Source organism: Acanthaster planci, linkage group LG08, assembly GCF_054643075.1.
Source record: "Acanthaster planci isolate LZ-2023a linkage group LG08, COTS_SCS, whole genome shotgun sequence".
NCBI lineage: Eukaryota > Metazoa > Echinodermata > Asteroidea > Valvatida > Acanthasteridae > Acanthaster > Acanthaster planci.
This window is the reverse complement of record NC_141784.1, coordinates 4397287-4411918: the sequence shown is the minus strand read 5'-3', so window position 1 is coordinate 4411918 and position 14632 is coordinate 4397287. Positions and strand designations below refer to the sequence as shown.

The following is a 14632-nucleotide window of genomic DNA, read 5'->3' as shown; positions in this document are numbered from 1 at the left end:
AGCCAGTATTTTTTTTGTTAAACAAAAATTAATGTTTAACTTTCTTGCATTAAATCTGATCGCTAATTCCGAATGTGTATTCATGGCTCGACCGTGTCTACATTACAACTATGACATGCTAGAAGGAGACTTTACATTTCAATGAACTGTGCGGGAAAAAAACAACAACCGTATCCCTTTATTAAGTACAGTTTCACTCAAGCCAAAATGGACAAATTCTACGATTACATGTTTTACTACTTCCCACAGTGATTGGTGACGAGGGCATTTAATAAATCTAATTATTAAGCAGATAATCAAATATGAATATTTGACTTCGGTGCTTATCCCATTAGTGATACCAAGATTGCTTAATAATATGAAATGTTGCCGTGATGTTGTCATGATCTTAATTGAATTAAGTTCCTGATGATGTTGCTCATATAGCACTTGACCGATACCGGTTGAGTAATTATTTATTGAATTTGTGGTTCCTTGCAGTTTCGTTCTTGAACAACAACCTTTTAGCAACTCGCTGCGTAACCGTAACGCTGACATTAACTTTCCAGACGGAAATGCTTATTTGCTATTTGTATGAGGACGTCAACAAAACCAAACAACAGAACAATAACCCGTTGATGTGACGTATAAGTTTCTATCATGTACCTTCAACTTACGAATTTTAGCTTTTAAACTGAGGGGATTGGTTGGGGAATCAATGTTCATTATTTCTCTTAGCCCAACATCTCTGTTTAGTTAACGAAATCTTAAGTTACTAAGTCAACTTTACACAAAATTACACAGCTGTACTTCACTTACAATAGAACTCTACTGTAGCAAAGGCCCACTGGGAGAATAACAGTATTCAGTTGCATTTGTAGTCAAGGGAGCCTTAGGGAAACAGTTTATAGCAGCGTCAATCCTCTCATATTTTTCTCTCCCTGAAAGGAAATTCACAGTTCCCTGTTTGTTTTTGCCTCGTTTACGACTTCACCTCATTTCACTACGGCACGATTCGCACATCGTGTGATGATCAGAAAGATATCTGGGTGATGTCTTTGTCTATGGTAACGAATCAAGCTTGGATTCTCTTTTACAACTTTGACGGTGCGGTTGTCTGAACATGGTTTGAAGTGGCGGCTGAAGATGAAAGCTCCGGCGGTGCATGGACTTTTTCAGTCGTGCTATTTGGGTTTAGTACGCAGACTTCAAGCGACACTTTATCTCTCTCACCCACTGCCTAGCAACCACTAACTGCTCAGCCTACATGCGGTCACGTTTTATGCTCATTAAAAGTGCCCCAGTCATCACACTGAATATTTACCGTCTTAGCTTTATGATAATGCATCCGCTATTGTCCTTGTTAGTCCTATCTTTGTGCCTCACACCCTGTGCCCATGCGTCCAAAGTAGTCGCGAGCCCCTCTTATGAGTAGTAAATTCATTGAAAGGAGGAAACGGAAGACGATTGGTGATCGATTCCGACCTTTAAACTTTCTACCTTTGCAGACAAACGATTGAAAAGGACTCCGCAGAAATGTGCAAAAGTATGTCCACCAGCTTTTGGACAAAAATTAATTTTCGATTATCGTGTTTTGCACCGGGCCGAATACTTATCTGATGATACATACAATATTCAAGTGATAAAAGAAACGTTTGCACTTCGTGTCAAACATTCCTCGTCAAAATATTACATTTAAAATAAAAGACCATTAATTCAATCTTCAAATAAGTAAGCACCTGTTCTCACACACACGTTGGTAAGCTCTGCAACGCACACATTTCTTCGTCGTTCTCAATTTTCAGTGACATTTTCGTACTTTTTTTCCTACCATAACCTGAATGAAATAACGTCAAAAGTCGGAAGACGCTTGTAAGAGAGGTTGGCAAAACTTATCCAAGATTGATTGATGGTGGCCTGGGGCTATTTTACAAACGGATTTAGGGGTTTAACGTCTCATTAATATACGTCCCGCCGTGCAAACGATGTGAGCACTGACGAATTGACATGTACATATCCTGAAAGAGCTCCCATCCACAAAACATTTCTGATTGGTTCATGTCGAAGATCTAGACAAACTCAAGAACTCCGACTGTGATGAGTATAATAAAAACGGCTTTGCCCAACATGATTGTTGTGGACATTTTTTAGCGTATACTGTGGAACGAAAAAGAAATAATTAAATAAAAAACGATGTATCGGGGAGATTTCAACTCCCACTTTTGTTGGTTTTGGGAGCCTGGGGGTGTGGGGAAGGCATTCTAAAGTAGTCAATTTAGGCCTGAGTCGTTTACAAGTTCTGCATGTTTCCAGCCGTATTGGTTCCCTTAATGAGAACCTTAGAACTTAGAAGCTCCCAAATTTCTTGCCCACTGTTCACATACGAAGCAAATCTAAGCTTGCTTCATCCAGCTACATTCTCTGAATGCCACACAGCTGTCGTGATTGTCTAATCCTTAAGTACAGCATTATCATCTCCATAAAATCGTGAAATAATGAGATAAAAACACAGATATGAATATGTAAAACATTGTTGTGATCAGTTGACGGTAATCACAGTCAGAATCAAATAATTTAAATAACAAATACTCGAGAACGTAGGCCTAAATATGATTGAACTGAGAAAACTGGTGTGTTTAGAGTAGCAGTGCGTAGCACTAATTAGGCCAAGGAACATGGCGGTGTGACCTTTGACATTTAACAAGATCAGATGTCCGTTGACAGCTGTTTGTTTTGTATCGCCTCATGTTGTCAGGGGGTATATGTTAACATGAGCTCACGTTTCAAGTGATAAAAATGGATTTTTATGACGCTGATGATCGAGGTGCAAGCTGTTCAAATTCTTAGCGATGGGCTAACTTTGAGCAATTGCTGGTCTCCCCGAATATTGGAATAAATTACAAATGCTTAATAATTGTCTATTTCATTTTCAATGGTCTTTGTCGACAACCCATTTCCTTCGTGAGGCATAGTACTCTTGTATACGTTCTCATCTTCAAGACTGACATTGATCTGTTTATTGTGAAAACGAAATGACATTTATTTCTAATTTCATATCCCAACGTTAGCTTTCACTTGCGTTTTTCCAATTCTGTTTCACAGTCAAAGGGTAGTTACACGTCGAAAGGAACGCTGTTCTCCAATCGAGAATGGCCTGACCTATGCACAAAATGAACTATGCTGTTCTGGTTTAAATGTGAAGTTCAACCGCATTAAAATTTCCCAAGTCTTTGGCGTACACGGGAACCATTGTTATGTCCTTTGTTAAGTCTGGTATAAAGAGATGTTGGGCCTCTCCTATGGCAGGCCTAATGTCCGTTCGGTGCGAACTCTACAGGTTCATTCTGTTACATGTTATATAATTTTTAATGGATTATCATTAATTTCATTCGGACTCGCCCTCGGATCTTTTCAGTAAGGCCCGTGGTTATTCACCAAAGCTGACCTCAGGCTTTAACGTACTTCTTTGTACTCTTTTATTTGAATGTGTCAACGATTTTGAGGGTCGAGGGTTGTACTGCCAGGTTTCAGTAATCCGATCCAGGAAATAAAGGGATGATTAAGAAACAGACCTTTGCTGGAAATTATCAGATGAAGTAAGCGAATATGCAGTGATCGGTATGTAATTAGCCGAATGATCGATTAATTGATCCGGGTGGTCAAACACTTAAGTAGTTCCATACTGAATGGGACGTTTGGTGTCATAACCGAATAATAGGCGTTATTCGACTTGCACCCAAACTCCGTGGCTAAAAGTAGCTTTTAATTTCTCCAGCGGACCCACACTGAAACTGAGAATTTCTAAGACAATAATTATTTCCTAGCACACCCCTTCAACCCCCCCAAAACCCGCAATATCATAAGCCTTCATGAATATAAGCAACACATTGTCTGTTCTACACAAGTACATGTATAATTCTGTTTATTGTTCTTACACGCTGATCCATTCTAAAACAAATTCCCTTCTTGCTGGATCGTCGGATGGTTGTTTTTGATTTAGCACGACATTTCAATTTCGACTTCCTTGGGTTTGGATTATTTGCACAAGTGATTAAGTCTCCCTAAGAACCCTTTGGAAATATTTCACCACTTCTTAGACATGTTCCAGTGTAATTTATGATGTGAAGTTTAGCAATTTGTGTTTACACGTGGTGGTCTTTGTACCTGGAGATAATGGGACAACCGGCACTGGCTGCCCCTCATTACACCACAGCAATGCCTCGGCACGGTGAGCATTAATGTTTAAGCCGTCTCCATGTTGTTTGGCGGCTCATAGTTGCAATTTTCATTAGCAGCATTTATACTGTGGATGTCTAAATAGAATGGTTGAGAGTATCTTCTAGACCGTTACATTATGTATTCGCTTCTTACGTAAGGGGGATCAGAATTATGCGATCATTTTATCCTTATCCCGTAGACTTTTCCTCCACCAATGTCCCCCAAGCTTTGTGTGTTATTGCCAGAATGTAACAACCCAATACTCACAAATTTCCCGGCGTGAAGAGGGTACCTGCGTAACCTTAGGCGAATTTGTTTTCGTTTCTAAAATGCTGAGTTCAATGTTGCCGAAGATACATCGTACTACAATGGGCGTGCGCCGTGAAGGGGCCGTGTGGGATTTCAGAAACTCTCGTCGTTGATACACATTATGGTGAAACAGGGAACCAGCAAAAATTGTCTACCATAAATTGAATCCTCTGTGGTTTCCTTGAACAAGATTTGGTTGTCACGTGAGACTTGATCAATGAATTAAACTGCAATGAATCTTAGGGGTCATCTCAGCTCAATGTACGATACTGACATGTGTCCACGCAAGCCCTTTAGTGTCATGTAGTAATTTAAAAAAGTCAAGTATACTCTTTCAACTCTGGTTTAACACAAGAACGATTTCTTTCATTCGAGACAGGTATTCTCCTGTTTGTTCCTATAAATCCATTTTTAGAAACATTGTTTCTATTTTGGAAATAAGTTGTTTTTACGAGATAACTTTGTGAGGAAGTTTGTTTTATGAGATATAATTCTTGCAAGTTAATTTTCAGGAGATGTATGTTTTCATATTTGAATATATTTCTCACAAAAAACAAAACAGAAACAATGTTTTTAGATATAGATCTCATCAGAACAAACTGGAGAGTATTTGTGTCTTTAACTTTTCCAACTTTGGAAAAAAATCTCGTAAAAACGAGTTTGGAAAAAATATACTTTTTTAAAATTTACTTTGAAACAAATATTCGTCATCAACACGAACTTGAAAAAGTGTATTGAACTTTTTAAAAATAAATACTTGGATGGCACTACAGGGCTTTCGTAGATATCTGACCCTCTTGCAGTTTCCTTAATGTTCAGACCCAATGTTCCAAGCTTAGTCTCATAAACCCTGCGTTAAAACAAATCACCTACCACCATGGGGGGGGGGGGTTCCCAGGGCCCCATGAGGCCCCCTTGATATGCCCCACTTGCCAATGATTTGGGCATTTCAGTACAGTGCATTTTAGAGGTGGTTAAATAATACAGGAATAGGTTCAGAGTTCAAAGAGTGTTGGTACAATTACGAGAGAACAGTTAAAATGCGTGGCTTTATTATGCTGGACAGTTTGCATGACATAACTAAGGTTGTTTGTTACCTCAGGTAAAATATGAACGACTTTCAAAAACAATTCACTCAAGTGTGACATAGTGGTCACTTTAATCACTGTTGGTGAAAATGAGGTACCGGCCTCCGTTTGTAAAACGTGGAAGGATTTCCATCTGTATAATGAGTCACGTTGTTCTTGTGCAGGCTTTTATATTTTCTTGCAAATCTGAAGAGGTTTGTGGGAAATTCTGCATGAGAAGACCATTGGCAGAAAGAACTAAACCAGGTTGAGGAGGGGGCGTGTCCTCAAGTGGTTGCGTACTTCCACCAACTATTTGTGTTTCCATACCCGACCGACAACCACATTCTGATGCGGGTAATGCCTTCTATATACATAATGCCATATTCTGTTTAAATCTGTTCGATTATGCCAAACCTACCTTGAATGACAAAACACTAAAACGAACGTAAATCAGTTTTTCTCTATGTCAGAAGAGATGTTGGGAACATCTATAAAAGTATTTGTCCGTATATACGGGACGTCTGTTGAATCGGTTTACAGCGTTCAATTCTACAGAGTCTGAAAGTTAGGCACATTAATACAACCTACAAAGAATATTCAGCCTTGAATTGTTCTAAGCGCTGATTCCACAGTAATAAATGATGTAGAATTCCGAGTCTATACAATTTTCTACTGTTGTAATTCTAGATGCATGGAACATTAAAAGTTCAAACATGACAGATCTACATTATCGAATGACGGATGGAAGCACATGAAAATATTGCAAGCATTCTTTCTTTTGTCCTCAAAACCCAATATACAGCATTATATCAGCGTGTTTATGGCAAATGTAAGATGCGTCTAGGCCATAAACGAATGTTCGGATGAGACATCTTTGCATCATGGAAATAATTATGCCAGTTTTGCATACGTCATTCTCTTGACAATCGACTACGATGCTACAATAAGGAAACACACTTTTTCAAGGTAAAAGTTGCCAACCTTTTACAGGTCTAGTTTCCGACTACCGGACATATCAATTTGTCTGTTGTCTTCCTTGGGGCGTAAACGGAGGGCGGCACCATACTGTTTTCGTTTGAATCCAAGTTATTTTAGGTCCTGGGCGATCGGGTCGCCTTGCCTGTAGGTAGCACGGATGATATTTAGTCAGTCCGACAGGAAACTGCGTTGACAATTAAAATGTGGGGTACGGGGGCTTTCTTCACAGGTGAGACGGGATGAATAATTGGGTTCCAGTGGGAATGTGCATAGGTTAGCGATATAAATACGAAATGAAACACAAGCCTTGGCATCAAATAGTGAACAAAGGGACGGGCAGCTAATGCGAGAAAAACTGTACAGACTTTATAAATTAAACTGAATCGGTAATTTGTTTAAGAAATTTATTTTTTATATTTTTCAAAATTACTTTAAGTCCTTTTTGTTGTAAGTAAGATAGGCTTGGGTAAGGTGGGTGGTTGGTTGGCGGGTAGGGTAGGTGGATGGGGGTAGGCTTTGGTGGGTGGTAGGTTGAGTGGGGGAATGGTAGGTTGGGTGGGTGCGAGTATCCACCCTTAAAACTTGCCCAACTCCACTCAGCCTCAGGCCTAATGTTATTTTGCTATGTAACTAACTTGATCTGACCTTTTTAAGAAAGATTTCTGGGGTAGGAATGAGGCCTCTGGCAAATACTTGGATACATTATATGAATGTTGTATCCTGGACGTTTGAATGATACGAAATTAGGATGAAGCAGTCCCCTCCAAAGGGGGGTAGAATGTTATTTGCTCATTCCTTTTCTCAACGTTGCTCCTGTAAGGACTCATTAATAGGTCATTTTCTCAGCTCATGGGTATTCTCAGACGTGAAGAATCAGCGGCATCCCTTGTATAGTTTGGCTAGGCTTTATAATATTATTGACAGTCTTATTCATGAATGGTTCGTTGCAATGCTGATAGACAGCTACAATTTTGAAAAATGAAGTTATGGCAAATCTACCTTTTTTTTAATACGCCATTCTTTCATTACCAAGCTTGTCAGGCGTTTGAATTTCTCCAAACCTGGACTAATCAATAAATAGTGTTTTAGGATTTTCCCCGGGAGAACTAATTTCCATTGCCGCCAGAGGCTTTGGGGGCGTTTTATTAGTGTACCGTTGGGTGATGAGTTAGTTTTGCATAATAATTTTGAATTACTGTTCGCAGCATTAGTGACAGGATTGTTTACGTGTATAAGTAATGCATGATTTTGGACCCGTTTGGACTCGGGTTCAGTTCTCATTTTTTGCCGTGACGTGAACTACATTTTACACCCACGTAAGAATTTATCACAGCAGCTATTTTTAATCAGCGATATCACGTCAAAAGTACGTTGGAATTCCAAGGTTTGCATGCGAATTACTGATTTGAAAACCACCACTTTTCCTGTTCAGTTATTAGCTTATTTGGAGAGCCCCACATGAACTTCAGTACCTGTTTTTGATCTACTTCGAGTGGTTGGCTTTTGAATCATTGATTAAGAGAAAAAACTGGAAGTTGTCATCCCGTTTTGGCGAGACGGGGTTTGCCGGCCAGAAACAGACTTTCCAATTCCCCGTGGGTTGGCGGTGGGTTTTCCCAGCGGAATTGGGCCCGTTCTTTGAGCTTTATTAGAGGTAATCTGCAATCATACTTAAGTTACCTCGACAGTGTGATATATCTCCCCTTCGAGAATATATTTAGCGGGAGCGGTCCAGACATCTATACGGTCCTTTGCGTGACGGCAATCCGCCGATTGAGATGATTGCTACGCGCTGATGGTGAAAGATGGAGCGGGTTCCTAAAAAGCAGGTTTTTGTTAATATTTTAGAATAAGAGACCCCCTAAAATCACTGTTTATTCGCAAAATGAGGCCCGTTAAATGATTATTTAGACAGCGTATTGGAAAGATGATTGGGAAATGTATAATTTATTTTTTGACCTGAAAAACTGCAAAGAATGAACAAACAAACTAAATGGAAGAATGTAAAATTACTTTGTTGCGCACTGTGATTAAATGCGTGGAGATGGAATTGAGAAATCTATCTTGAATGCCTGAAACTTGGCAGCTATGTTTATGGTGTAATCATTTTGTGAACAGCGTTTCACGCGAGCCTGCGCTCCAAAGAACCCCAGATATTTCAATATAGTTTCAAACGGGATTACTTTTTAGTTCAAGAAGTTGTCGCGGGAATCCGATGTTGGTATATCTGTGTCCGAGTGGAGATGAAAATAACAAGATGTGGAGCTCTTTCTCAAATGGAATCTTTTTTTTTGGGGGGGGGGGGCTGAAAACAAAAAGAAAAGATACCATCCATGCCATCAATGCGTTTTTCTTAAACCTCCAATCCCTTGCAGTCTCGTTTAATAAAGTAGTTTAAATAGAAAATTAAGGTGTGCTTCAGGAAAACTTTTTTTTTCTCTTTCCGTTAATTGTTTACGTAAAGTTCTTGTGCTTAGTATCTTTCCAAAATGAAATGACCGAGAAAGTCTACGGGTATGTAATCGCAGTCTTTTTGTGTTTTGAACTGTGATATGCATTTATTATATGATGCACATGTACCGGTACTTTCTGTGTCATTTTCTAAGTTCATGCACACATATGCATTGCGTGCCAAAATGCTTTATTACACTACCCTCGAAGGATACCGTGAAGACAACAGCCGGCGAATGAACTTTCAAGAACTCTCCGCTGTCAGCTGACTGACATAAATTCATTATCAGTCATCTGGTAAGATAATTACACCGATTCAAAACAAAAAATGCAATTCCCTACCCCGTCCCAGCGCGGTTTTCGCAAAACAGCCCTTTTCCACTGACCCCGTTCCAGCGCCCATCAGAAAATAGAAATTTATCAGACCATCGCGACAATATTTTTCCCAAGTTCCTGACGTTGGTCTCGGAATTGCCGGCATTGTTTTTGTATATTTGGAGGGAGCCGAGGCTGAGCTGACGAGAGGGCACTTGCGTACATTTGTTGGTTGGGGGAAGAAATCAAATGAAGGGCGCAATTGTTAAAGCCTGTCACGGGTGCGTTATGGTTATATGCCTCCGTATTAGAAGAGGTCTCTAGGGCTCTCACCCCGTCTCCCACCCAAAAGTTCAGGGTTTCGATGTCGAGATTGCACGCACTTCATGGGCAGGGCATGTTGCCGTTGTTGACACAGGAATGTGCCATTTCCCAATTTGGCCTCTCTTCTTTTTTTGCAACTTAGGACGATGCGTTGTCAGTGAAATCGTTGTCAGGACATTTGACGGCACGGACAAGAATGTCTCAAGCTCGGCATGGACGGTAAACAGCGCGTCGAAGCCACACCTGCTTCAATACCGACTGCTTGATCGCGCAAAGAACAAAATGTCCGTCAAAGTAACAGTGCAGAAGTATGCATGGCTAGGGCCTATGCGTGTATAACATTGACTGCGGTCCATTCTGTTGGAGAAGACCCACAAAATAAGGAAGCAAACACATATTGAACTCACTGGAAGGTTGATCAAGCTGTAAATTAGAAAATGACGACGGACAGCCTCCATGCATATGCGTACAAAGAATACATGGTGTTAGACCAAACCTGTAATAACAGCATTGCAATTTGTTTTAGATGGCAAACGGCTGTCGGGATGGTAGAAAATTACACTTACAATCCGTTGAGAGCGAGCAGGAAACTGTAAATAAAGCACATGTGCTAGTAGACCGCATTAAACATTGCCGTCAACGAAACATTATTTCAATATTTAACATGGATGCCGAATGTGTCTGCACCATATGATTTGTTTTGAAATACATAGGATACACCGTTTTATCATCAAGTAAATAGTCGTGATAACTTCAATTTTTCCCGATAGACGCGTTATCAAAACCCACAAAGGCAAGTATTAGTTTATAGCCTCAGTTTAGACCGATTCGATATCAACTCTGTCGATCTTCCGAGCGTACGTCGGTGAACGATACGATAGGCAACGCCGGCGATAACAGCGGGTAACCGTGCTCCAGGGGACGTACGTCGGGGGAACGCTGTGACAACATGCGCGGTTCAGTTTTGGTTACGTCCGGCACGCGACCAGGCTGGGCGCGGTGTCTGGTTCGGAGGAAAAAAGAGGTGTGGAAACTGGACGGGGATTGATACGTAAGTCAGTTGGCAACACCCAAGGGTTAAATTTTTGTCAGAGTTACTACACAAAGTCATACATTGTTCAGAAACAAGGGATTCCAAAGAGCGGGCAACACGTCGTGACTTCGGAACCCCAATCGTTACACTCTTTGGGGTCCTATCCTAGTTTAATGGGATTTTCAGAGATGCTGAGCTCCAACATGCCAGCTTAAAAATCCTGAAAAATTTATACAGAAATCATGAGATTTTCTTTCTTTTTAAAACAAAGAATGTGTGATAATACTTCTCAAGAGTAGATAGGGGAGGAATGTGGGCCAGGCCCGCTTACAAGGAACTCCCCTAAACAATGAGAGAAATGCGTTTTGCGGTTTCCTTATTTCCCTCTTTAAAAAAACGTGTAATGAGCACCCAAATGTAGCCAATACGCAACTTTTCAATGAATACAAAATTTCAATGTTGTGCCCCCCAAAAAAAGTCCCCTCCAAACCGTTCATGATCCGCCCTTAATACTACCTTAGAACTCTATGGTACAACTTCACTGCATCAGCTGTCCCATCCGAAATGACTACGATCATTGTGAAGCTCCAATAATCTTTCACAACAAGGTGAGTACCAAAGAACGCAGTCAATGAATTTTATGATAGAGGCGACGGTTCAGGAGAGGGCACTTTGACTGGAGTTATGTCCAGAATAGAAGAAAATGAGATCATATCGTTGATAAAAGTACTCAGAGAATAAACCATGAGTCCTTCTTTTTAAAGCGTCGTTTTTGCCATTGCAGTATAATCCAAATGTGCACTTGGAATTAATTTTGTCTTTAATTTTTCAAAATGAAATTAGGGATGGAAGTTATCACACGAAGACCGCGATTATGAAGTCTTTGTTGTTTAAGGATATCAAACTGCTGAGGTCTAGTCTGGAACCTCAACTTCAATCGAAGCCATGCAATATTATCATTAATTTAATACCATACGTGGCATATTTCAAGGTACCGAGTAATTCATGCCAACCTTAGATGAGTCGTTTCACCTATTTTGTCTGGGTTTACCAAGTTCTACCTCGACTTGGATTAAGGTGGAACAGAAAAACGAGGACTGAAAAACTTTCGCTAAAGTATATTGGATAAACACACATATTTATCTTTAACATTGTCGGTTGTTATTGTCGCAACATCTGTCATGATTACATTGAATCTTTGTCCAACAGAAATATACACATCGGGAATGAATTGAATGCATTATAATTTCCTGTAGTCTATTCAATTCCCCCGTCTCAGGAAGCTATGTTCTTCACAAATGACTCCCAATAAGGCATCACATAAAACTCGATCCGCTTTTCAGTAATTTCAGAATTGATGAAATTGAAGCCTGTGTATGTGCACCCATCCACGCAAAACTTGATCGAGGAAATAAAATACATTATGACGAACAGTGTGTGCTTTCTTCCAAGCCATGTTGGATCGTGCCTCCCATAGGCCTATCCACTTTTAATTATTGAACTCAGGTGCAGCCTCACTTTGAGAAACATTCATTGGGACGATAAAGGTTCCATGATCTCATTATCCACATTTTTATCTACTTGCTCGCAAGGAGGAGTAATCTATTTTGCCCGCTTGCGTCATCTTTGATCCAACAGATTTCTAGTTTTTCAATCTTCTTGAGGTATTACCCGCTTTCGATTACAAATGCCGACGCAAACTTAGACCCAACCGCCGTTGTACATTCGTGTACATGGGTTGACAGCGAGGCTGGATTAGAAAGGTTCGACATCTTTGAGAAATCTTATTCAATAGTGCATGATCTTTAAAGACGGCATAATTTCCCTCTTACCAAGTGAAAAACCAATTTCAAAAGTTCAGAATGACACAAAATGGCGTCCAGTGCAGTTGAAATAATTAAGAACAATACGCGATAAACGGGCTAGTTCTCTGAGCCACATAGAAACGACGCATTTCCAGAATTATTTGGCTATACACATTCGTCAATGGAAACTCTTGTGTGCGTCTAACTGCGCAAAACTATTAGCTGACGGCTTCCATGGGTTATTTTCAGCGGTATAGGCTAATTCATTTATGGCCTGCTTTTCGTATGGGTGACCATGGTTTGCAAACAAAACACCCCTGTTTGGTATCAGATTTTACCTCACCATGTACAAATTTGTCCCGTCACCTTTTCATTTGGAACCCGGTATTTAGCACTATTGTGTAATATTTAGTCTCGTGAAAGCTGCACGGGGTGGTTTTTTTTAATACTAATTGGATTATTCTTTTTGTACTGACGGTCAGAATCGGTTGGTACCCGCAACTAGTATCAAAAAAGGATTGTATCGTTGAACGATCAGGCTGTACAGCCAAGTTTGGACGTAGCTCTTGTTGCGTAACAGAACCTTACTTTCAGATCCTGTGCGTATAGCCTAAACCCAGTGTTATTGACGGTACCAAGGTGTTATCAAAAACCGACTGTCGTGATTTGGTACACCATATTCCGAACGTCGATTACCCTAGCCAAAAATAGACAAGAGCCCCGACACCACAGGTGTTGGCCGCTCATCTTATCGCGAGGCCCGGCCGGACCACTTGGGTCGGCAGACTTCAAAGTGCCTCCCGCGTTATTTTCCTGCTGGATGCTTGCCTGGGTCACACTGATGCTGGCAATATATCTCCTTGCTGCCTTCGCCTTTCCAAACAGATTTGAAATTTATCGGTGCGAGAGCTAGTTTGTGGTGTTTATAAGGATTTCGCGGTTTTCTAAACACAGAATCCTTGGCACAAAATTTGCTCCGTGTAAGACTTTTTTCCCCGCCTCTGTCACTTGCGTTTCTTTGTTTGGGCAATAATTTGAGGCATTATTAAGACCCCCACGCGGGTCCCAACCGATACTGATGTTAATTTTGATTTATTCCACTCGAGAAGAGAACATTTACTCCGAGAGCAAACGGATAATTACAAGTAAAAAGCGCCTGGTCTGCGCACTGACGATATGAGAAACAAGACCCGTGCACAGTGGGAATGGGTGTCTGTTTTCAAAATTGTGATGGCAGACTCAATCTCAGAAACGGTGCCATTACATCTTTATTATTCATGGGTAGTATGCTTGCTTATTATAAACATCAGATTCATATAATTTAATCAATTTTCTTTTGATAAGCTGTAAATTTCTGTTTGGGCTGTCGTAATAACGTAACCCAAATGCCAAAATGTTGTGGGGAAAAACAAAAACAAATAAACAAACAAACAAACAGAACAAAGAAAATAGACAAACAAAACCAAACTTGTAAATAAAAAATCAACTAGGAGTTATCTCTAAATTTAAAACAATCTCATGTACTGCTATGTGAGATTTTGTGAGCTTTTTTTTGGTATTTCCTTATATTTAGGGACTGCAGGCAAACTTCAACGAATTCTTTACAACTATTGTTAAGTCTTCCAAACAGAATAAATTAAATAATAACTTCGGACAATTATCACCTGACTCCACAAATGAGAACTTATGGACCAACATAGAGGAAAAGCTTCAAAAATTACAAGCCTGCTTATGAGTTCCTACAGGGAAGAGCTCACACACGTTACTCATGTCTCTGAATTAACACCGGGAGAATGGAGTCATATAAGGGAGTGGGCCAAAAGCTTTTGACCTGTCATACCTCAATGGTGAAAATACGAAGAGTTGAGACAGAGATCGAAGCAATCAACGCTTGCTGCCAATCTTGCGATCGTCCAAGACCTTAAATATTCACTCCAAGAGATATACCGGTAATGACTGGGTACTTTAGATGAGCCTGCGTGGAGTTGGGAACTAAAGGCTATATAGCTCTATTGGATGAGTCACTAGCATGGCTCACTGTTGGTAATTCGAGAAGATCACGGGGGCGGTGCCATGAGAAATAAGAGGGGGTAAGCATAAATCTGGCCAGAGAGAGAAAGACAGCGCAAAATTTGGACTGATTGTCCTTC

At 40.3% G+C, this 14632-nt stretch overlaps 1 protein-coding gene across 3 annotated transcripts in view; it reads left to right on the top strand.

The window, feature by feature from the left end:
* The window catches only part of LOC110974479 (uncharacterized), a 36455-nt gene that overhangs the window by 8965 nt on the left and 12858 nt on the right, over positions 1 to 14632 (top strand). The window lies entirely within an intron of this gene.